The sequence below is a fragment of the Podarcis bocagei genome (assembly GCF_964188305.1).
Source record: "Podarcis bocagei genome assembly, chromosome: 1".
Taxonomy (NCBI): Eukaryota; Metazoa; Chordata; class Lepidosauria; order Squamata; family Lacertidae; genus Podarcis; species Podarcis bocagei.
Window position 1 is genome coordinate 56317737 of NC_138125.1, and position 24778 is coordinate 56342514.

General features: G+C 40.7%; 1 protein-coding gene across 4 annotated transcripts in view; it reads left to right on the forward strand.

Annotated features, from left to right (window-relative positions):
• LRRC4C (leucine rich repeat containing 4C) overlaps positions 1 to 24778 on the forward strand; it is a 635825-nt gene that overhangs the window by 304584 nt on the left and 306463 nt on the right. For all 4 annotated transcript variants that reach the window (XM_081164892.1, XM_081164894.1, XM_081164889.1 and 1 more), the window contains one exon: positions 5685 to 5855. The gene's annotated coding sequence lies outside the window, so the exon portion shown is untranslated. The remainder of the gene's footprint in view (positions 1 to 5684; positions 5856 to 24778) is intronic.

The window sequence follows — 24778 nt, forward strand, 5'->3', positions numbered from 1 at the left end:
AGAATTGTAGAGTTGGAGGGGACTCTGAGAGTCATCTATTCCCACCCTCTGCTATGCAGGAAAATCTGTTCTATGGAAGCACAATTGCTGGATTGGAACCAAATCTATTTTCATTTCTTATGTAGAAAAGCCATTTGTTGGATGCTATATAGGCATCATAACAACATCTGGTTGAAGCAGCACTAGGTGGCTGCCTTATGTTCCAGAAAATATGCAAACTAAGTTTGGTTCATCTAACAGACATTTACTGACAAGAGTTATTTGCAGCTAAACAGCAGGATTATGAGGATGGTAAAAGTAATAGTGGTGCTGTTGCATGTTTCTTGTCCAAATCTATTTTATACAATTTCAGTTGCTTGTTCTTTATACTCCTGGGAATCATCTGTAGAGCTAACTCCATATTTCTGTGGATCTGCAGGTGCCTGAGGGAGTTCCCCTTTGTCTTGAACTTGCCTCTAGGTGGGTGCAAGTGTCCTCCACTTGGGTCACACTTCCATCTCCCCTCATTAAAAGACAGGTCCCACCCCTGTCCTCAGCAGCACTTCAGGCAATTCTGTCCATTCAAGCTGTGCAGTTGTGATGAAATCTGACATGGCAGCCACAGCAGAAGATGAAGCCAACAGAACGAGCAAGGGAGCAAGCAGTGTGGTGAGCAGTGGCAGCTCCCTGAGTGTTTAAAACACCTCCATCCTCCTGCCTGTTCCTATCCATTACTCTATCAGCAGGCCAAATGGAGAAAGGTGGTCCTGTTTGAGCATCAGAAGGAGTGCACAAGCCTCCTAGAATGGTGGGTGGAAGGAATAATTGGGGAGTCACCATAATTCAGTGGTAGAGCATCTGCTTTGCATGCAGAAGGCCCCATGTTCAGTCCTAGTCCTCTACAAGTAGGGCTGTGAATGATTCCTGCCTGAAACTCTGGAGAGCTGCTGCCAATCAGTGTAGGCAATACTGAATTTGATGGACTGAAAGTCTAACCTGATATAAGGCAGCTTCCTATTCTGCAATAGATTTCTGTGGTCAAATGAACATCTGGAAAGGAGTACAGAGAAACACCTAAGGAAATAAGTCTGTTCAGGTGTAGATAAGTTTGTTGTACGTGACAATTGGTTTTGTAGGATATGCTCCTTCATGTATATATATTTAAAAACAACGTGTTCTACAACACTGCTGTTAAATTGTAGTAATAAAGCAAAAACACAAAGCCCAAAAACACTTTCATATTTCCTCTTGGTACAATAAAATAAAGCATATGTAAAAAACAGTAGCACTTGTATAAGTAATATCCATAGCAATGGCATAAACTACACAGAAGAAGAACTGAGCAATGAGTGGTACACAGATATTTAATATGTACATATTTCTAGACATTTTCTAGGCAATAGAAAAATATGCATATGAATCCAGGCAATAACTATTGGGACTTGATATCTATTATGTATTATAAATTTAAAAGAGGTTGGGGGGGAGTTTCTTTTCTTTTCAAAAATATGTATTTTGCAGAGCTTAGACTCTTATGACTGCCTGTGGCATTGTAGACTGTTGTGGCCATATATTTCTGACATTAAGAAATAGGGGTAGGGCTATTTAGTTTTTGTGTAATGTAGTAAAATCATTGCCATAATAGTGCTTCTTCCTTTGTTGCTTCAAGTCATTATGGAACACAAAGAATAGGAGGTGTATGTAAAAATAAAAATACGTTATTAAATTAAAAGGAGTATTTTATTTTATTCACAGAATCTGAGAGTCCCAGGTGGAGACTTTGAAAGGGTTAGGCAGAAATGTCTAGATTTCTTATATATTCCTGGTCTCCCAGCAATGTACTGGGTCACATTCAGTTTAGCCTTCATTCTATTAGAAAAAGGATATTTGAAATTAGATTACCAATAGTTACCTGAGGTTATCCCAATCAGCAGTTTGAAGTTGTTGTGCTCAGCATTTGAGAGGAAAGAATGTGCAGTTTTGTTTTCTGAAACATGGTAATAATCGCAGTTGTTAGAGCAGGCAAAAAGACGAGTCTTGGCAAAATTCATTTTGAGGCATCAAAATTTATAAAGCAGAAAATAGAAGCTGGTGATGGATGACATCCTTTCGTCAACCTGACAAGAAATGCAGCCCAATCAGAATCTAAAATGTGAGGGCCACAAAACAAGCTGAAATGATTGGGTGGGGGCAAGCACACCTGATTGAAACATAATGGAGGATGAGGTTTTGTTCTGTTGTTTTTCAAATGAAGAAACATGTATGTGATGCAGATGGATCCCACCTCCTTTAAAAGGTTGCTATACCAGAAAGCTGGGAACATCATAACCAGGATCAGTGCTCACAGAAAGTTGCGGCGGGGGGATCTGACTATCAAACATCTGTATTCAGTGAGGGATTTTTTTCTCTCCCCATCTACATATGAATCAAAATACTTTAACCTGCTAAAAAATATTTTTCCTTTCCTTTCGAGACTGAATATGTGTTTAATCAAAGCAAACAAAACCTGCATAATCTGCCACATTTCATTGTCCAAATGTTCATCTGTTAAACTATCACTTTCATGGAAGTGATGTTGCATGTAGGGTTGGGGAAGAATCCAGTTTTCTCTATATTTTGGAGCAAACCTTCCAATTTTGCCCCTCATGCATGGATCTGATAATATGCAGACCCTTCATATGGGAAGAAAGATGGCCGCTCCTATATACGTATGTGGCCCACCATCTTTTTTTCCGTAGAATGTCCCTGGTAGCCTTACAAGGATAGAATTTGTTCACGTGTATGCACTTCCATGAGGACTTGCTAATATATCTTCAGTCTAGATAAGTACCTGAAATGATCCACTGATGGACTACAGTCTTCCCTATAAACATAAACATTTCGTCCCTGCTATTAAGTGGGGAGTCCAAAATATGGTCATTTTTACTCTTAGCCACTTATTCTGGTTCCCTATTGGTCAGAAAAAAAGATTTGGGAGCACTGTGTTTTGATCCAAATAGCATACCACCCTGTCCTATCATATTGTCATCTTGAAAATGAAAGACAAGGACAAATATCATCTGGGTAGTAGTTTTTAATAGCTTTCTGAAGAATAGAAATATCTGATCTTGCCTGGGAATGGATCATTTCTTGTCCTCCGTTGTGTGCATTTCCAGAGACAATATGTAACCTCCTTGCAGAAAATGAAATATAGTGATGGCTGGTACAAGTAATAAAAGATATGAAATTCATTTGAGATTTAATAAAACAATATTGAGAGATTGAAAATACTGTCCTGAACTCTTCTGACATAGTGGCTTCCATAGCTTCCATTAAACATAATATATGCTTGAGGATTATTTTCTAATACCATTCCATGTATTTACTTTTTAAAAAAGAAGAAAAAAGGATTTGAAATATATTTGAAATTACTGAAAGTTTTGGAATTTTTAATTATCAGTGCAGTTGTCTTTTAAATTAATCCCTACAGAAAGAAATTGGCTTTGGTGATTCTTTTTTCTGTCCACAGTTTGAGAAGGATGGTAGCTCAGATTTACCATAGGTTTAACGTGATAAAATCAATTTATGAAACTGCTACGTTCATCAGATAGACTGTCTACTCAGACAAGCATTGATGGTTTGTGACTGAAAAAGAAAAAGGTGCATACAGCTAGATTACATAAATTTGAAGGAGATATGCCTGCCCATACCTTCAATATAAGATAGGTTGCAAAAATATACGAGGGTGGTATCATATATGCTATTCATGATCCAACCTTCTGTGCATTCATTGGAAGGTCTGAACAGATCCCTTCATATGTAAATGCACTTCCATATGGCCAGGATCCTTGCAGAAAGCAAGCTGTAAACCAGGCATAGGCAAACTCGGCCCTCCAGATGTTTTGAGACTACAATTCCCATCATCTCTGACCATGGGTCCTGTTAGCTAGGGATGATGGGAGTTGTAGTCCAAAAACATCTGGAGGGCCAAGTTTGCCTATGCCTGCTGTAAACAGAGTCCTTTTTGCATAGTTTTATGTACACCAGGCTCTGTTCAAAGTCTTGGGCTGTGAGTGTACTACAGGGTGTGCAAAGGTTTTGAAAGAATAAATCATGCCTCAAGAACTAAAGCAAGGCCTCTTCTGGCAGATTCAGGACTTGTCTGAGTTTAAGTGGTATCTCTTCACAATAACCCTGAACTGAAATGGAAGCTCCAAAGTGGCTCGCAGCACTTCAGAAATTCAGATTGTTTAAAATGAAAAATGTGCAGAATATTTCTCCCCAAACTTGTCATATAAGAAAAACACCAACTTGGAGAGATGAGGGAGAGCAAAAGCTCTTGTGTGACTGACTGACAGATCTAGCTTCCAGTGAGAAGGAAGGGTTTTAGCAGGGCTCTCCAATCACAGTACTATGGTGGCAGGGGTGTTGATGTAATGTTATCACTTGGTTATTGTTGGTTGTATATTCACCACTAGTTCTGCTAGTGCTGCTTGCTTGGAAAATGCTGAACATTCAAATCCATTTGCCTCTGTGCCACATATCCATCAAAACATTTTTACACTTAGTTTCTGTGACCTTTGGTGCCAATTAAGCAGAATACAAGCCTGAAGCATCTCCCTCATTCACCATAACTTCTTAGCCACTGCTTCTATCCTTCTGAGGTTTTTTCCAGGTTATTTTCCCAGCGCAGCAAATTTGCTCCCCAAAATTCAGTTTTAAAGGTACATAGTAAAAACAACAACCCTAGACTGATTTGCCTGCGGTTTTATAGTAGGTGTACCTTTATAAGCATAAAATTGTAGAGCTGGTCTAATTATGCAAGGTGGTTAGATATTGTCTCTGGAAATGCACACATTCTACTGGCAGCTACCCAAAGTGGCTGGGGAAGTCCAGTCAGATGGGGTATAAATAATAAATTGTTATTATTATTATTACAGTGGTACCTCGGGTTACATACACTTCAGGTTACATACGCTTCAGGTTACAGACTATGCTAACCCAGAAATAGTATCTCGGGTTAAGAACTTTGCTTCAGGATGAGAACAGAAATTGTGCTCCAGCGGCACAGCGGCAGCAGGAGGCCCCATTAGCTAAAGTGGTGCCTCAGGTTAAGAACAGTTTCGGGTTAAGAACGGACCTCCAGCATGAATTCAGTATTTAACCTGAGGTACCACTGTATTATCTTGGTGCTTTAAAGTTCTTGTTGCTTTAAAGTAGGGTTGTATTGTTTTCTTAATTTTAATTTTTTATATATGCAAAACCGCTTTGAGGTTTTTTACAATCAAGCAGTGCATAAATTTTATGAAGGGGGATACACTTTTGAGTTACCTGGTGGTTTCTGAGGTATTGCCTGCATCCACAGGCACTGCTTTGCACTCATAGATAACTGTGAGAAATAATTTTTTGCTCCCACTCAGTTGCACTCATGACTAGTTACTGGCAGGTTGTGCCTAACAAACTGCTTCACCGATTGCTGCTGAATATTCTGTTTTTGATATTGCTTTTCATCATTGAACAAAAATTCCAGTTCCCCCAGAAAACTCCATCACCACCTCTTCTTAAATTTAAGAAGAGTTTATGTTTTTGGCAACTGTACCAATCTATTATTATTTTGCGGCTATTTTTGTGGAGCAAATGTGAAGCATTTGAAACGTTTTAGTATTTTTAAAGACTGTTTATATAGAATGAAGTAATTATTTCAATGTCAATATTTTCCTACCCAGGTCCAAGTGAAAAGAAAAACAGTGGGGAAGGGTCAGAGGGAAGAACAAAAGCAAATTGCCCTATTCAATCTGTTGATGAGGAGACATACAGAGTAAGAGAAAACAAACAAACCAGCAAATGGACTCCATTTTGGAAATTTGGGATGTTTTCCAATGAAGAATCCTGCACAGGTAATCAGTTATTTATTTATTTTTTCATTTCAAGTTCCGTGACATTTCTCTCTTCCAAGAATGTGTGCATAGCTGCACTGTGAGTGCCATTTCTATTTCATCCATGTCGTTTGTTTTTAGTAGTCTGTTACAAAGAGGAGGAAAACAACCTTGTAAACAAAATTACTGCTGATGGTGATTTATTTTTTTGGGAATTGATGCTAAGCTGACCTTAAAATTAATGATGTTGGACACTTCAGTGAAGTTGAAATAGCAGTAGGGCAGTCTCTTCTGCATGAGTCTTATGGATGTGTCTGACTTTGTTGACAGTGTTCCATGTTGTGAATGTGGGTGCAAATTGTGACATTATCACAGAACATAGTGTTTTGGGAAGTTGATTATTTCCCCCATTTGTGAGCTCTAAAGTTGGCTCTGGCAGCTTGATGCTGCAATCAAATGAAGTTATTTTGTATTTAGCTTGGAAGAGAACTTGCTGCATTCCATTCAGTGCCATGATAACTTTCAAAGTCATTCTTCCATATGTGAATTCAAACTGGTGTGTCCAGATGCAACCCATTTACACATCCTAAAGCAGCCTTCCCCAAGCTGCTGTCATCCTGAAGTTTTGGAACAGATCCAGTAGGCATGGTGAACAGTCACATGCATAGGATGTGTATTTCAAACCCTCGGGAAAATGTAAGATGCTCTTCTAAAGGACTACAGGAACATCCTAATACTGTTTTAAAACTTTGATCAAAGTTCAAAACCATGTCAGGATAGTTGAGGCTGGAAGACTATATAAATCTAAAATAAGCCTGCTAAATTACATTGTCATTATCTCAGCAGAGTAGATTTCCGTTCTAGCATGTTGCATTAAAGAAGAATGTACAGTGGTACCTCGGGTTACAGACACTTCAGGTTACAGACGCTTCAGGTTACAGACTCTGCTAACCCAGAAATAGTACCTCAGGTTAAGAACTTTACTTCAGGATGAGAACAGAAATCGTGTGCCAGCAGCACGGCGGCAGCAGGAGGCCCCATTAGCTAAAGTGGTACCTCAGGTTAAGAACAGTTTCAGGGTAAGAATGGACCTCCAGAATGAATTAAGTTCTTAACCCGAGGTACCACTGTAGCTCATCCCCCCCGCAAAGATACAACAAATCTTTTCCCCAAGTTCTCAAGCTCTGGAAGAAGAAACCCAAAAGGCTTTCAGTGCATTGGCTTCTTCCACCTGCTGTTGGACAAATCCCAAAATAAATTTGGGTTGATACAGGTGATCATGATAGAAAACTAGGACCTTAAGAATCTACTCCCTAAATATGATGAAAAGCCAACTCTCTAGTGTTCACCAGCAAGTGACAACTATCCATTAATATGACAGAAACAGCTTCAGTGGCCCTAGTGGATTACTGGGAGTGGGGAAGAATTCAAAGCAGCCATTCACCCCTGCTGATTATTCAGGACTCCTCACTGGCACTTTATGCTGTGCAGTACAAATCCGTATTGAACTGAGAAGTTGGAAGGCTTGTTGGCACCAAGTAGGAAGCCTACTGATTTCTTTTCTTTTCTTGGAGAAGACATCCAAAGGGTAGCCCTCCTCGGAAATGCTTCTTCGCTAGCTTGGAAGCTTATGTGCAGTTATGTATGGTTTTGTTTTGGCACATATTTTTTTCATGGTCTACACGAAGCCACCAAAAGAATTTGACTGTAAATTTGAAATTAGGGTTTATCAGTATGCTTATTACACACTGTTCGGCAATTCATTATCTAATCAGTTCCTAGCTAGCATATTGTTCTCTTCTGAGACACTATCTGGGAGTGGTGGTTGTACAGAATCAGGTCATTCTTACCTGTCATTTGGACCAGCCAGAAGTGATATCAGTGGGAAAGTCAGGGGATGTTGCAGAAATAGGTTTACCTTTTACCATTGGGACGTTGGTTGCCTTCTTGGATAAGGCGTACAATGTGGGAATATTCCAGGCTTTTTGTTGTCCTCCCATTGTATTGCTGACCTTTTGATTGATTTTTATTGCAATTCTTTTATTTGTTGTATTGATTACTTTTTCCTTTTTAGTAATACTGATTATTTTATTTTCATGTTTTTAATGGTATCTGGATTTTCATGTTTTAATGTTATCAGGATTTTATAATGATACGTTCTTACCTGCTTGTAGTTGCTTCAAACTTTGCTGACACAATGGATCACAAATGCTTGAATAACTCTCGTAATTAACAATATATGATGAGCCTTGTTGAGCCTACAGTGACTATTGTTGCTCTAATGGGACATGACAATTTGAAGTAAAATAATTTGTTGACAGAAGACTTAAACAATAAGATACATCTGACAAACCTATGTGAGTTGAACATTTTGTGCTCTAATTTATGTGATGATCTAAAAAAGAAAAAAACATTTAAAGAATACCTTGTGAAAAAGAAGGAACAAAAAGGTCCAGAATGTGTTTATTATTATTATTATTATTATTATTCTTTCTAAAGACCACAGATTACAGAAAATTGTGTAACCAGCATGATGCAGCCTTGTGAGCAAGTCAGACATATGGGCCAGTGATATCCCGTAGGATAATGCATGGTGCAAAACAATAATAATAACTGTACCTGGAAAATAAAGGTCACCAATCATAGTTAATGCCAAGAAATAATCAAGGATTTGGTAGGACCTAGTAGTACAAAGTGAGAGTATATGTATATATTTATTTCAACCTGAGAACATCTATTCATTGTGGGCAAGAAAAAGGAGGAAATTATAGGAAAGGCTGAAAAGATATTTTTGTTTGAGGGAGGCATTCTTATTATCCTTATACAATTTATGTGGCTCACACAGGATAAAAGTGTAGTCTATAAAGTAAAGCTTCCCACAATTTCTCCTCCACTGTACAGCACTTTGCTCAAATTCGATTACAGGTGAAATGAACCCCTCAGACGCATGACTATTGTAAGAGGAGGGGAGGAGATTTTCTCTTATTGCCCTGTCTTACGATAGCTCCCTCCTCTCCCCAAAATATGTTCCAGAGAGTTGGAGGAACTTACAAAACAGTGTAGATGGGCTGATTCAAAAGATGAATTTGAATAAATTCTCTCTCCTCCATTTACATTAGCTGATATGCTTGCTGGTTTTTTTTAAAAAAAAATGTTGCATGAGGGGAATGCCTGTAACATTAGTCTAAGAGCTCCTAAATGGATCAGATGCATTATTTCATTCATTTGGAGAATGGCGGTCTAAACATGGATTTGACTATGCACGTGGCTTGAATGCCTTAACTGAACAGAGACCCCACAAGTGTGCATTCCTGCAACTGTTGTCTTGTTCTGTCTTTTGTGGGGTAGATAATAAATATATCTACCAACTTTGAAAAATCAGATTTTACTCCTCCAACTGACCTTGAAGAACTTGTTATGTGTAGCTACAAATCTCATCAACCTTAGCGCATCAGAATCTGGGCTGGGAAGCAATTGGGCAAAATAAATTCTGGAACAGATTTATATGCTCATGACTGCCAGGTAGAATCTGCCAAGGAGAGGGCCTGCTTTTTTTTTTAACCTATGGATACACATTGAGATTTTCTGGCTCATCCCAAGGTAATATTTGCTGTGGCAAACGTAGGGAGATGATTCAAGAAACCGGGGGGGGGGGCATTATTACTTATTACTGAAAGTCTTACTACAATTAACTGTCAAAATAGCTGCTGTTTTAGGCTTCATCTTGACTGATGGTTCCCAGAACTGCTTTCCGCCATGTACACACAGGCAAGGACAACTTCAGTACTGTACATTCTATCATTACAACTTCTCCATTTAAGGAAAATATTACATCTTTTTGTGTGTTTGTGTGTGTGTGTGTTTTAAAAAAGATGTATGAACTACTTGTGATACCTGTGTAGCATTGCACCCCCGCCCCCCCACACAAAGGAATGGTCTGTTAACTACCTAGGCCCTGAAAAATAATTTTGTGGTCTGTATCATAATCCAATCTAGCTTCTAGGTCTCCTTCTTTTCAATTATATATATTTGTATCACATTTGAATGAGACACAGTCATTAGATCCAGTACAGCTTGTGCATAAGAGATCCTGAATTTCAACTGAGAAGCCTCGTCTTTAAAAATTCACTTCAGATAACATTTTCCAAAAGCCTGCAACTAGAATATTAAAAGTGGTTCTGACTTCGAACATCTACAAGACTTCTTTTTTAAAAAAATTAAAAAAATGCATTGGCTTATTCCCCGTGTCAATTTAAACATTCACTAGTTGTGGGATCATTATGAGAAGATCCAGACTTCACTCATCTCCTGGAAATGAAGAACTTTCTACCAACGCAAACATATATTTGCCTTTATATTTTCTTTCTTTAATTTAACCAGCACTTTAATTTAATCAGCACAATATCCCCCCTCCCCAATTTCTTGTCCATTTCAATAGTGGTAGTCAGGCCTTTTTTTCAGCTGGAACTTGCCAGAACTCAGTTCTGGTACCTCTCAGGTGGGCACCATTGCCAAGGGAAGTGTTCATGGTGAGTTCCAGCACCTCTTTTTATAGAAAATAGCAGTGGTGGTGGTGTTCTATGTAGGCTTTGCAGGCAAGACCTGACTAGGTAGTAATATGAGCTCTTTTGTCTGTTTTGTGACATATTTTGCCATCACCATTTCTTCCCCATACAATGTCCTTCTTGGGATGATGGTGTGTCATGATATAACAGCATCTTATGCCCATTGTGAGGAACATGACAGCTCTTCAACTAGTAGAGGCCTCCCCCCACAAAGCCACCAGAATTTTGGGTTTTAAACTGATGTGCCTTCATACAATTACTCTGTGAAACTTCTCGATAATCAAGAATAATCTTCGGGGGGGGGGGGAATCAGCCATTTGTTTATGTGAACCACTTGATAGACTTGTTCCTCAAATACTGATCAGGTAGCAAAAGTGGAAGACAGCTATAACGAGAGCTTTCATCAGTTCTAAAGGGACTCTGTGGTTTAGACCACAGTGCCACCTGGGATCTGTCCCAGCTCCTGCAAGTAGATAAATAGGTACTGCTGTGGCAGGAAGGTAAAAGGTATTTCTGTGCAATCTGGTTTCTGCCACGGTGTTCCATTGTGCCAGAAGTGGTTTAGTCATGCTTGCCACATGACCCTGTGGACAAACGCCAGCTCCCTCGGCCTGAAAGTGAGATGAGTGCCACACCCCTTAGTCACCTTTGACTGGACTTAACTTTCCAGGGGGACGCGGGTGGCGCTGTGGGTTAAACCACAGAGCCTGGGGCTTGCTGATCAGAAGGTCAGCGGTTTGAATCCCCACGATGGGGTGAGCTCCTGTTGCTTGGTCCCTGCTCCTGCCAACCTAGCAGTTTAAAAGTCTGTGCACTGCTCTGGTTCATCAGAAGTGGCTTAGTCATGCTGGCCACATGACCCGGAAGCTGTACGCCAATAAAGTGAGATGAGCTCCGCAACCCCAGAGTCATCTGTGACTGGACCTAACGGTCAGGGGTCTCTTTACCTTTAACTTTCCAGGGGTCCTTTACCTTTACCTTTTACCAATGTTCTAAAATATGTAGGAGAAAATTATAAAGTGACCTTTGTGAAGTTTTGTTGGATTTGAGAAATATCTTTACTTTTATCCAAAGATAATAACTTTGAATTTTATACAGAGTATTATGGGGAAATTTTAAGTGCTTGTATGATTTCTCTGACATTGTGAGATGACATTTTAAACAGATAAGATGACACCATTAGGAGATGGTTATACATCTCTCTGGCAGTTATTTTGATCACACTCTGACTGTGTGAAATTGCCCAATAGCTGATAACAAGCAATCTCTGAACATGTGTTGTCACTGCATGGAACCCATTATGATGAGTCTCTAAATTACATAACCCAGGGGAAGTTGAGCAGTAATATTGCAAATAAGAGTTCTTATTTGAAGGGTTTTGTATTCTTAATCCAACTTTGGATTTATTACACTTGTTTCTGGAAAGCACTGATAAACTAAAAACCCTGACAAATGCTCAGTCCTTGGGAAACTTCCACTCTAGAGTTGAAAATGACTTTGTGTATCAGACTGGAGAGTGGGGTGTTTTCGAATTTCAGAGCAAATTATTCCAGCAGATAAATTCTGCACAGCTGATATATACATTAGTGAAAAATTACTGCATACTCAACAAATACTTCTTATGTGGGACAGGACAGCACAGCACAGCACAGTACAGTCTGCAATGGTCTTAGCTTGTTGAAAGCAAATCTAGCCATATAGCTCATGTTTTGTTTGATGGCCAGTCTTCTTCCTTGAGGTACTTAAAGTGAGAGGCACAACTGTTCACTGAAGGCAAAGAAAGGATGTGTATTCTTCACAAAAACTGTGTAGATAAGCAAAAAAAAAATAGTAAATGGAGCAAATATCTGGACTTTAAGTAAACACTGATGGAGCCTGGATAAACTCTTGGGATTGTGCAATGACAATGATGTTCAAAAAAGGCAAATTTCATGATGGGGAATCTTAGGAAGGTGATTTGGAAAAAAAAAGGGTGTATTGTAATTCATTTATACATATCTATGGGACAGACCATACAGAAGGCTGATTGCCGAAGAATTGATGATTTTGAATTATGGTGCTGGAGGAGACTTTTGAGAGTCCCATGGACTGCAAGAAGATCAAACCTATCCATTCTGGAGGAAATCAACCCTGAGTGCTCACTGGAAGGACAGATCCTGAAGCTGAGGTGCCAATACTTTGGCCACCTCATGAGAAGAGAAGACTCCCTGGAAAAGACCCTGATGCTGGGAAAGATGGAGGGCACAAGGAAAAGGGGATGACAGAGGACGAGATGGTTGGACAGTGTTCTTAAAGCTACAAACATGAGTTTGACCAAACTACGGAAGGCAGTGGAAGACAGGAATGCCTGGCGTGCTCTGGTCCATGGGGTCACGAAGAGTCAGACATGACTAAACGACTAAACAACAACAACAACAACATGGAACAGCTACATCTGGGCTGTACAGTGCTGGATATTATAGAGTTGAACATGGAATGGACAATTGAAATACTGTGCTAGAGTCAGTGGGGGCTGGTAGGGTGCAGGGCAGGGCAGCTAATAGTGTGCAGAACCAGAGGTAGGTACAGCCACAGATAACAGTAGGTGGATCAAGAAACTGAGTACAGGCTTTCCAATCCATTGAACACAATGGGACTTCTAAGTAGACCTACATAGGATTTGTTCTATATATTCTACCCCCATCTCTTAGATGGCCAGATACAAAAAAAGGACAGGACTCCTGCCCCTAGTTATGTAGAAGAGGGCACACTATTGATGGCATCTATCTGTCTCAGGAGTCAATGGAGGAGTGCGCCTTAGGGGGTGAGGTCAAACTCTTGGAAGGTTACAGAGCCTGCTGTGGCTGTAGAGCAGAGCTTTCCAAACTGTGCGTCACAACACGTTGGTGTGTCGGCTGCAGTGTGTAGGTGTGTCGCGTGAACACTCTTTGTGCTCCTCCCGGGGCTGGAAAGAGGTTAGTTTAACCTCCAGTTTGCTAATAAAACTGAATTACTGTTTCGTGAAATGATGCATGTCTAAAAAATGTATCACCAACATGAAAAGTTTGGAAGGCTCTGCTGTAGAGACTGATGTGGGAGAGACATGCCTTGTTGCAGCTGGGGCAGATGAAGGCATGCTGCTGCAGATGCACCATGGCATTTCTTCTCTCTGCACTCCTCCCGGCAGTCATTCCTCCTCTGGCCACTGCTATGGGTACATGACCTAACTGTCTCCAGGCACTGCAGTCATCTGCAAGGGATTCCCACACAACAGGGTTGAAGTTTCCAACCTTCATGTCACATTTGCATTGCATCACATCTTTGTAATGCAGAGTTGGTTTGCCAAGGGGCCTGGTGCCTGAAGCCAGCTCCCCGTAGAGCACGTCCTTGGGGACCTTGCCATCTTCCATTCTGTGGACATGACCAAGCCAGCATAGATGTTTCTAAGACAGGAGTGTGAACATACTGGGAATGTGGACTTGGGAGAGCACATCCTTGTTTGAAACTCTGTCCTGCCATGTGACACTCAAAGTCCTCCTGACACATATGGAAGGGCAAGCTATATCTTCCAGAAGTCTCTGTTCTACACAGGCATTAAAGTTTCAGGGTCCCTTTCCTCTTTTACATCTGGCCTCACTCTTTCTCTCATCCTCCTGCATCTGTGCACCATGCTTTCCTAAGCACAGAGTGCCATGAATGCTTGCATGGGGGTATTTTTTGCTGTTGTTGTTGTTAAATTACCAAAAGCAGCATCTTGTTCTGGCTTCTGTTAGTGCAGCAACTTAGTGCGCAGTCAGTTAAGCTACTTTGACAACCGAGGTAAAGAATTCCACAAGCACTCACTACTGGGAGTAAAAACAAGCAAACAACCAACCCAATAACAACAAATTAAGTAATAGTTTGATGCCCTTTTATTATAACCCCAATCTGCTGCCTGAGGCTGCCCCCTCTCTTTCCATAATGTCAGGGCTGCCTCTGCAAGACAGGGATAGTTGCATAGTTTTACGCATCCTTTCAGGTACTTTAAAGCACAATGCAGACTAAGGGGGAAAAGTCATTTCAAGCCCTTTCAATTTTGGCTTCTCTTTCTGTCATTCAAAAAAATAGCCCCCTTTTTATGGAGGTCACCTTCCATCTCACTGGGTGTGAATTTGATGGCAAGAGGGAGAAATGCCTTCTCTCCTTGTTTGTATAACAGAAAGCTTTCAAGCTGATCTCATCACTCTCTGCCTGCATTTTGTAGGCACTGACATCAAGTCAAAAACATTTTCCTTCTTCAGTAAGAGACAGGGAGGAGCTGAGTGCCCATGCTATGTGCTGCATAGAATGACAGGTTGGTGAATGGGAGTAAGGGTACATAGGGCAAATATCAAATAGCAAATGGGGTTGTCTGCATTCGCCTTACATTTAGTTCCAGGCTGACAGGATAACACCTAGAGGTTATTCTCATGACGGGCATCAAAGAGTCAGATGTGAATGGTTTTCCTTGATGCTTTGACTTTTATTTGGTCTCATCAGCAAGCGCTGTAGAGGAACAATACCTGTTGCAATTTCTCTTCTGCGGTGTTCAAAACTCAACTCAACTCAAACCCTAACAGAATCACCCCAAGGACAATCAGTTGAGGGTGGCTTCTCAAGTTCCCTGGCAGTTCTGAAGGAAGAATAGTGTGTGAAGGAGCAACAAGCACATATCCATTGTGGCTCATTGGGAGCAAATTCAAACCTGTTGGACAGTTAGTGTCGGCTGTGGCTGTAGACACCAATACAGGAGAGACATGTTTTATCACAGGTGGAGCAGATGAAGGCATCCAGTTTTGCTGCTGCAGAAGAACCATGCCATTTCTTCTCTCTGCGTTCTTCCCAGCAGTCATTCATTTTCTGGTTACTGCTGTGGATACACAACCTGTCTCCAGACACTGGCTCATCTGCAAGAGATTCCCATACAGCGGGGTTAATGTTGCTAGCCTTCACGTCATGTTTGCAGACATCTTTGGAATGTAGAGTTGGTCTGTCCACAGGCCTAGTGCCTGAAACCAGCTTCTCACAACCTATCCAGGAAGTAGTTCGATGGAGGTGCTGTAAATGTAAGCATTATCTTTGTACACTACTGAGAAATGTGAAAAGAGAAGTTCTTTTGGAATTTCTCAGTAACATTCTTAAGATAAAAATGCTTGAGCTCAACTGTGTCTAATTTCAAATAGGGAACGACTACTAATGATTATTCAAAGGTGATGGAAAGTATCTGTATATATTCTCAAACTTGCCTCTTTGTTGTCACAGATCTCTTCTTTTTCTGGACCAAGCTGCACCTCTGTTAAATCTATCATTGCATATAAATAAATAAGAGGAGCTATATGATTTACATTGGTGAATGGTTACAATCACCATTAAACATAAAAGTTTGTAAAGTCCACTGAAAATATTATAACATTTTGACATTTTCAGTAAATGTTACAACCAAATGAGTGCCTTCAATACATGTTCAAAGGTCTATCTGTTCCAGACACAGACTATTTACAATGTTACTGGTGTGTCATTACTCTTCTTTTTGACACAGAGATTTCCTGTATTTCCTATTGGGCCTCACGTAGCTTTTTTTATTATTGGCAAATGCCAACAGTCACCAGCTTGCTAACATGTACATAAACAGGGAACTTCCGATTTGTGTGCGACTGCTGACACACACACCATTTCCAGAACTGGAAGGGGGCGGAATGGGGTGGGCTGACTTGTGCGATGCCTCAGAACACAACCCCCCAGGTAAATACTTACAGTTCAGGCAAAAATCAAAGAAGGCCGTGAGTTCCTTTTAAAACACTATAATGCACCCCACTACAACATGGAAATCAAGTCCTCTGTTAGAAGATAATACGTGTGAAAGTAGTCCTGACTCCTGAAGGCCTCCAAATTCAAACAAAACTTAGGTGAGACAGAGACAGGGTGGAAATGAATTTGTGTGCATGTGCATTTGACTTTTCCTCTGCTGTTGGAATTGTACATGAGTGTCAGTTGTTGCATTTTTAAGTGTTTCCTTTTTTTAAAAAAAGTGATAACTGTGGAGTGGAGTGATGTAGAGTGTGTGTGAAGGGTGTGGTCATTGAGTCTTGACAGCTTGCTTCCTGAATTCCTGATTTGTGCTCTTACATGCTGTTTGTGCATGTGACATTTTTGAGATTCTCAAGACATATATTGTAATTACTGTACGTTGCGCTCTGAAGCTATACCTTGATGTATTCTTTATTTTATATTTTATTCACTCTTTTTTCATTTTCATTTTTACTTATGTCTACTGTTTAGAGATATTTATTGCTTAATTGTGTTACTTAAAATGTGGATTGTTGTTAATTACTAGTATTGGTTGCAGAGAACATGGAAATTATATATATTTATATAATACTGATTTTTGTTGTTTGGAGGAGTTATACTATTTAGAGATTTGTTGGAATATAAAGCAGTATATAAGTTCAAGAAACAAATGGCAAGCCAGTTTTAATACTGGCCTACAGATGCTCCGCTGGTAGTGGATCCAGGAATGGGGCATGTCTAGTGAAGCCATGGATCCACGGTATCCTGTTCTTCCTTATTCTCCTGGGAATCCCAACACAGGCCCTTAAAGTACCCCAGCCCTGGAGCTGGTACTGTTAATTCTCTCCTGTTGACTGTAATGAGATTGGCTGCAGCTCCCCATTATGGCTGCTGTAAACTAGCAGGGATTTGGATGTTGCAATGGTTCAGCTGCTGACTTTCCTCCCCCTGTAGGGAGAATTGCTCAGAACATTTTCATCTGAATGCATTCAATTATTGTATTTCCACAACTGCTGTGGGGATGAGGGGTGGGATTGCCATCAATGTGGTATGCTTTTGCTATCATTAGCCAAGTATGGGCCCAGAGCATCTTTGCCCATTCAAGCATACATTAATGTACAAGAGCCTGCCATCAATCCACCTCGCTAAAGCATCACTAATGACGAACGCAATGCTGTGAGTGAAAAAACAGGAGGTTTTACCGTGAACAAGTTGCAGTGATGAAGCTCAGTGCTGTTGCATTTCCCAAATGTTCTAATAAGTTATTTATTCATGCATTTATTCCCCGGGAGAAATGTTTTTCATGAGGATGATTTCCTTCTCTTTGCAAGGAAGAGGTGTTTTTCACACAAGCGATGTTAGCTCTATTGATTTTTCTAGTGATTAACATGGGGAAATGAGTGATATGCCAACAATATGTTGCAAGTCCACTGTGTTGGACACACAGAGAACTAAGAAGCTTATGCAGGGCAGAAGTCAAGGACTTGAAATAATGTAAACTTCTGTTGCACTTGACATTTTGAGCTCCCTCCTTATTTTCTTTTATTTATTTATTTATTATTTTTTGCTGAGGAGTTCTTTGTGTAAAAGTCCATTCTTGGGCATTACTGTCACTTCTGCTTTGACTATGGAACATTAACTCTGTTTTTGTTGCTCACATCTAGCAATGATGAGATGAAACGTGGCATATCCAGGCTGATAACCTAACATTTTCATACTTTTAAATGCATGCGTGCACAGACGCACACACACACGCACACACACGCGCGCACTCACACACTTAAAACTCTCCTTTTCCTGCTGGCTTCTTTGGTTGACTATTCCCTCTGTTTAGAGCAGAACAGTAAGGAAGGTAAAGGGAAATAAATACATCCATATCTTTATGAATGATTTCTTTTCCTTTCTCTTGATTCAATGAGGATACATGGTTATGCTAAAAATGAAAATATTTCAGGATTCTATATTGCAATAAATATCCGTAATGCATCTCATTAGATTCTGTAAGATAAAATGGGGTTTCATGCACTGCAAACCCTGAAGTGGAATGCCTTAAAATAGTGGACATGAACTTGTTGATGAATTCCCCCATAGATCATAGGAATATCTCTTGTACTGGGTTAGAACTATTTGTCTATCTAATCTTATAGGGTCTACTCTGATTGACAGTGACTCATCAAGATCTCAGGCAGTTGTCTTTCACATCTTCTGAAACCTGGTTCTTTTAAACTTTAGGTATCAGAGGATGAACCTAAGACTCTCTACATACAAAACACACACTGTACTACTGTGCTTTGGTCCCTCCCATAACTTTGTAGAGGAGTACCTGATTGCTAATGACAGTCAAAACTAAACAAAACAAAATTCTTTCCCGTAGCACCTTAGAGGCCAACTAAGTTTGTTATTGGTATGAGCTTTTGTGTGTAGGCACACTTCTTCAGATACTACTGATAATGCTAATGATAGTGTTAGAAGCAACTAACATTCAGATCAGTTCACACTATGAAGAAGAAGAAGAAATCTAGTGCCATTTCCCCTTAACAGAAGAGTTATAGCAGAATTATTTTCAGGGTTGTGTTGAAATACAAGCCAGAAAAGAAAACCCCCAACATGTATTTTGTATAGTTAAATTTTCACCTCTATCTTCAGTACATTGTATTTTATTTTATTTTATTGATATGGCTACTGGCTGATGCAAATAAAGATACCGGCACTTCTGATTCTGAATTTGAGGCTTATAAGGGTCATCTCTTTTTTGAGGTGAGTACTCTGAGTATCTGAGACTTGTATCCATGACCTTGGAAATAGAAGTGTTGGTCTCGGTCTCAAGGGACTAAAGTTCCCAGATTTCCTTTGCAAATGGAATGATTTGAAGCAGTTTAAGTCTTGATATACCCTTGATATATATCTTGATATACCCTTACAAGGAAAACAAACAGTAGGTCTTTCAGATCAGGGTTAACTAGCCAATGATATTGATGAAGTAAATCAGATAATGGCAATGATTAAGGGAGTTGTCTGATGGTCTCCTTGTGCCAGCCTTCCCTATATGGTGGCTTCCAGGTGTTTTGTACTACAATTCCAATCAGCCCCAGCCAGTATGGCTAATGATCAGGGATAACTGGAGTCCAAAACATCTGAAGGACGCCATGGAGGGGGAAGTTGTTTTGTACTGTCAGTCTGGTTATTCAGCTACCTGCTCCATTATTCTAACTCGGGCAGTATTCATCAGTACTGAATTAAGTAATTAAAAAGAAGTGAATGAACCAGCAGTGTAAAGTCTGGTATTCTGCACCTGCAGAGCAAACATGCCAGAGTTTAGCTTCTGCTCTCTTTAGAGCACTGGGTATTGCTTGGCAAGGAAGAGAAAAGTCTCAGGTTTGCAATAAATCTGTGCATGCTGTCTTCTGCCTGGAATCACTAATTCACTAGGACTTTCTTACGTCCACCGGAGGGTCATTCATTTTCTGAGTTGCTCAAACCTTCACACAGAGACATGCACACTCTGATTTTGGGAAGCAGCCGAGTGAATGTGTGCATCATTAATTTCCATGGCCTGTGCTGAAAATTATCCAGAATGTTTTCCATTAAAATTCAAGGTTCATATCTTCACACCTTCCATGTAGCACTGCTCCAAATTAAACTCACTTATAAATTAGGAAAGGTGCCAATGCAATCATAGTATATAGCTTAAGTGCTAGAATGATTTCCTCGGTTTAAGCTAACTAATTCTCTTCCTGCTTTGGTATGTTTTCAGCCCTCCCCACTCCTACTCATACAGCCCTCCTCAAATTTGTTAAGACCCATGAGATCATACTGCTAACGTGATTTGTAGGGTAAGAAGAAGAATATGAGACTGAGTGGAATGTGAATGGAAAGGTAGCTTAATGTTATACTGATAGACGTTAAGATGATCTGTTCTTATGCAAGTGCATTGAACAATACAGAGCACAACTTAGTGGCTTTCTTTTTGAAGCTGTCGTAGGGGCATGTTCCATATTTGGTTGGGCATCTGTTGTGAGCATACCAATCACTTCCCCACCCTTTAGTCTAATACAATGGTCATATCACATGTGTTTTGTAGGCATATTTTTGACATATACTTGGCACACACCCTCTGTTTAAAATCAAATAGTCCAGTAGGAGCTTTTGTTACAAAATGTATGCGCCCACGGGTGAACCAGTAAAAGCAGTATTGGCAAACAAAATATATGTTCTGGGTTGTTGTTTTATTCAGGGAAAGAGCAAAAATTTCAAAGCTAGTGGCAGATTTTGCTAAAGCAATGGGACTTTTGTGATACAGGGAAACCTTGCACTATTAATACTACTTGTGTCTTGCTGATAATGAAGCTTGAACAACCTTACCATGATTTCAGGGCTTTGTTTTGCTAGCAAATAACAGGGGTTGATGGCAGTTGAAGTCATGGCTTGTGCAGAACGTTCAATTGAAATACACCAGGAGACCCTTACAACCCCTCTAAAAAACAATAACAACTTTTGTGGAGCATGGAGACTCAGGTTATAGCTCTCCTGACCTTGACATATTTATCTGCTTTCTTCAATAGAGGCAACATTTCTGTGTGCCTAGAGTCCAAAAGTTGTATTCTCCACTGGGGTGAATTAGAAAGCCTATATGTGCAAGAGTTCTGAATGCACATCATAGTGCACACAGAGTGCAGTACTGGATATTATATATGGAAATGCCTTAAAAAATTAAAGGCATACCTTGCATAAGCTTTACAAAATCTGATTGTGATCCCAAGTCTGTGAACAGAATTACAGTCCTCAAGACAAATGAACTACCACTGAACTGTTTAAACTTGAGCCTGTCACTCAGTCACCTTTCCTTAGTTAGTCCTACAACAGGGATCCTTGACAATGCAGAGTTTTACATGATTCTAAGTTCCATAGAAGAAAATTGGGCTTACTGCAATGGAGTATGTCTGTTAAGGATTGCAGCCTTAGGCTGGAGGCATAAAGGTAAAGGACCCCTGGACAGTTAAGTCCAGTCAAAGGTGACTATGCAGTGTGGCGCTCATCTCACTTCAGGCCAAGGAAGCCAGCGTTTGTCCACAGACAGCTTTCCAGGTCATGTGGCCAGCATGACTAAACTGTTCCTGGCACAACAGGTCACTGAGATGAGTGCCAGAGTGCATGGAAATGCCTTTTACTTTCCTGCCACAGCGGTACCTATTTATCTACTCACGCTGGTATGCTCTTGAACTGCTAGGTTAGCAGAAGCTGGGACAGAGCAACAGGAGCTCACCCCATCACACAGATCTGAACCACCAACCTTCTGATCGGCAAGCCCAAGAGGCGCAGTGGTTTAGACCATAGCACCACCCATGAGCTCAATGGGACTTACTTGCAAGCAAGATTGTGCTGTGCCAATTGACTCTTACTATAGGGTTTGAAATACCACATGACTGTGCAGAACTACTGAGAAATTGAAAATGTTTTCTTTCTTCCTTTTCTGTATGGAGAAGGAACCTTCAAATTCAATTGGGGAAACACTTGGTGGCAATTTTCTAAATTTGTGCAACAGTAGGAACAACTAATGTGGCTTTTGCATCTCTAGTTGCCTCCTGTGAAGCTTCTACCATCCCATACCTCATATCCCTTTAAAAGGGTAAGAATATCCTGCTGTGGTATGCTGGAAAAGAGGCACATCTTGGTCATAGTTGCTGGCAGCTAGCTGACAAAATGCTGACAGCAGCATAATAGCTTTTTTGCAAATGAAATCCATCACCTTGGGCCGTGTTCTCTTCATGTCTCATAACCTAGTAAACAGCATCTGGCCTCTTCTTGACTTTGCCCAGGCAAGCAAAGGCGCATGAGTGGAGAGGGTGTGCTCTAGGGGAAGAAAATGCACTTCCACTGAAAGTGCTTTTCCACTCTTTGCAAGCAAGGGAATGGCTGGGTAGAAATACCCAACTTTTCCCTGTAATAACAGCGTAACGTAGCACCTTTTGTTACTACTCTTCCTTGAAGGAAAAAAAGGAGGGAGGGATAGCTAATGGCTTTAGAGATTTCTCTCTGTGTAACAGAGGTACGTGCAGAATCTCCTCGTGGGACTCAGGCCATAAAGGTATTATAAAGTAGCAAAGAGCTCAGTTTGAACTCTGCTCTCTCAAGAGACATTGATGAGCTCACATTACACAAGGCAGTCAGACAAGCCATCAGCACTCTAAAAGTGTGGGGAGTGCTTTATACAAATGAAGACTAGGGAGACTGACCCGAGGCCCATGCGATCACCCTTTCCAACCCACTCCTTTTGGGAATCGATCAGGTGGGGTGGCAGGGTCTGGAGACCCCCACAAGCCCTTTGCCCTTTTGCCGCTCCCACTCTCCTTCCTTAATGCATTATGGGCTTTGGCTAGTTGCCTGTTTCAGGGGTTGAGTAGAGATTTTTGGAGGGATTCCTTGACCAGCCTTTAGGATCCCTTTCCGTCTATATGTTCTTACCTGGGAGTAAGTCTCATTGAATTCAATGAGATTTCTAAATGGATGCATGAGGATTGGGCTGTTGCATTAGGGGTTTGTAGCAGTGGTGCAGAGGTTGAACCGCAAAAGAGCAACACTTGACAAACAAAGGAAAATTACTAAAGGTTCTCAGTACACTTTCCATTGTTCTTCTAAAGGTACCTTGCACAAGTTGTGACACCTGAATGTTGAATGCAGGTTGGCAGCATTATATTGTTACATGTTTTTAAAATCTCAAGCAAGCCCTAGTGTATGGTTACCAGATTTTATTTATTTAATTTTTTTTTTGAAGCTGAGTAGCAACAGGAAGTCAGTAGTGGGGATGGTGAGGCAAAAGACCCTGAGCCCAAGCACACATGTAAAGGCCTTCTTTCGCACCCTGTGAAACATAAATGTGCAGAGTTTTTTTTTAAAAAAACTGGGCAACAGCTGTCCGCCCGTGACTCCCAAGCCTTCCCCAATCTCCTGCCCCCTTTGTTTTGACTGATCGAGTGAGGCTCGGGAGTTGTGGGAGGGTGGCCATTGCCCAGTTTTTTAAAAACTCTGCGCATTCATGTTTCACAGGGTGCAAAAGAAGGGCTTTGCACCTTGCCTGGCAGAGAAACTGCGCCCCTTGCGCCCCTCCTGGGCAACGGCTACCTGCCTGCGACTCTCGAGCCTCCTCCGATCTGTCAAAACAAAGGGGGAAGGGGGCAAGAGATCTGTACCACTGGACGTCCTGGTTCCTCTTCAGCAGTGACGGCAGCAGTGCGCAGCGAGCAGCGGGCAGCTCCTGAAGCCAGCCAGAGCCAACTGCGCTACCAGGCTGGCTCCGGGCTGCTGAGACTGCCGCTGCCACATTTCCCAGGGACAGATTTGCAAATCTGGGGACATTCTGGGGACGGAATTTGTCCAGGGACAGATTTGTCCAGGGACAGATCCGGGGACTGCCCCCAGGAACTGGAGACGTCTGGTAACCCTACAGCCTAGTGGGTGGTGTTTGTCCTCAGTGACCTTACGTTGTGCCTGTCTAAGTTGCTCCTATCCAAATTCCAGGACTATTGTCAGAATAAAAATTTCACAATAATATTATGTTATTATAGGCATATAAGTGTTATTTTCTCATGCTCCTTGTGATTTAATTAATATTAACTGGGATGTATTTAAAGCTTGGAAGAATGCTCATTTAAGCTTGCTAGGTCTAGTAGCTCATTAATCTCGTGAAAGATGCCATCTCAGATAAAATGCTTCATCAAACAATAGTGCTTCAGTCATAAAAGAATATAATAGCAAAAGCATTCAAAACTGAGTTCCTAATGTTCCATTTCCTAAATGAGGCAGCCTATTAGCTTGATCTCTGCCTTACAGATGAATGGGAAGATTGCATGCTTCACACAGAACTTTTTATAGTTGAAACAATTGTTCCTGTCTCCCTCTGTTCATGTGTCTTCTTGCTTTATATATCATATTGAAATCGTTTCTCTCTCCCAGCATGACACAAGCCCTTTTCAGATATTCAGTGGATGTGTATAGGAGAAAAGGAGGGAAATCACAATTGCACACATTGTCCCTGCTGACTCTTGCCACCACTTCAAATAGGTTTTCTCAGCTTCTCATATAAATCCTGAAGTACAACAGAACATTTAAGCATGGATGCTTATAAAGAGCTTAATTCCATAATGCTGCAGTCCTAATCCCCTTGATGTTGATGGCTGGGGGGTAGGGTTAGGATAGCACATAGTGTCCCCTCCACTGGTAGCAGAAGCTCCATCTCTAACCAACTGGGCAATAAATGACCACCAGGAATAACCAGCAGAAAGCCCACAAAACAGCCTAAATGCACTCACATATCTTGAATACTTATTAGATCAACCAATTTTCTTACTTAAATATAACTTGATTCAAAAATGGATATGCATTTTCACGTAAATTTTAAAAAAGGTTTCAAATTCTAAACAAGGTATTAAGTCCTAAATATAACATTTTTTTGATATTAAGCCGATGTTAAGCCTTGAATATAATAGCTCTACAGTTTCCCATCATGCTACTGAATGCTGGCTTTAAAAAATCAATTCTATTTCTTTAATCAAGTGGGATGGAACCCAAGAAGTTCACTTCCTTTATTCATGCTCAAAC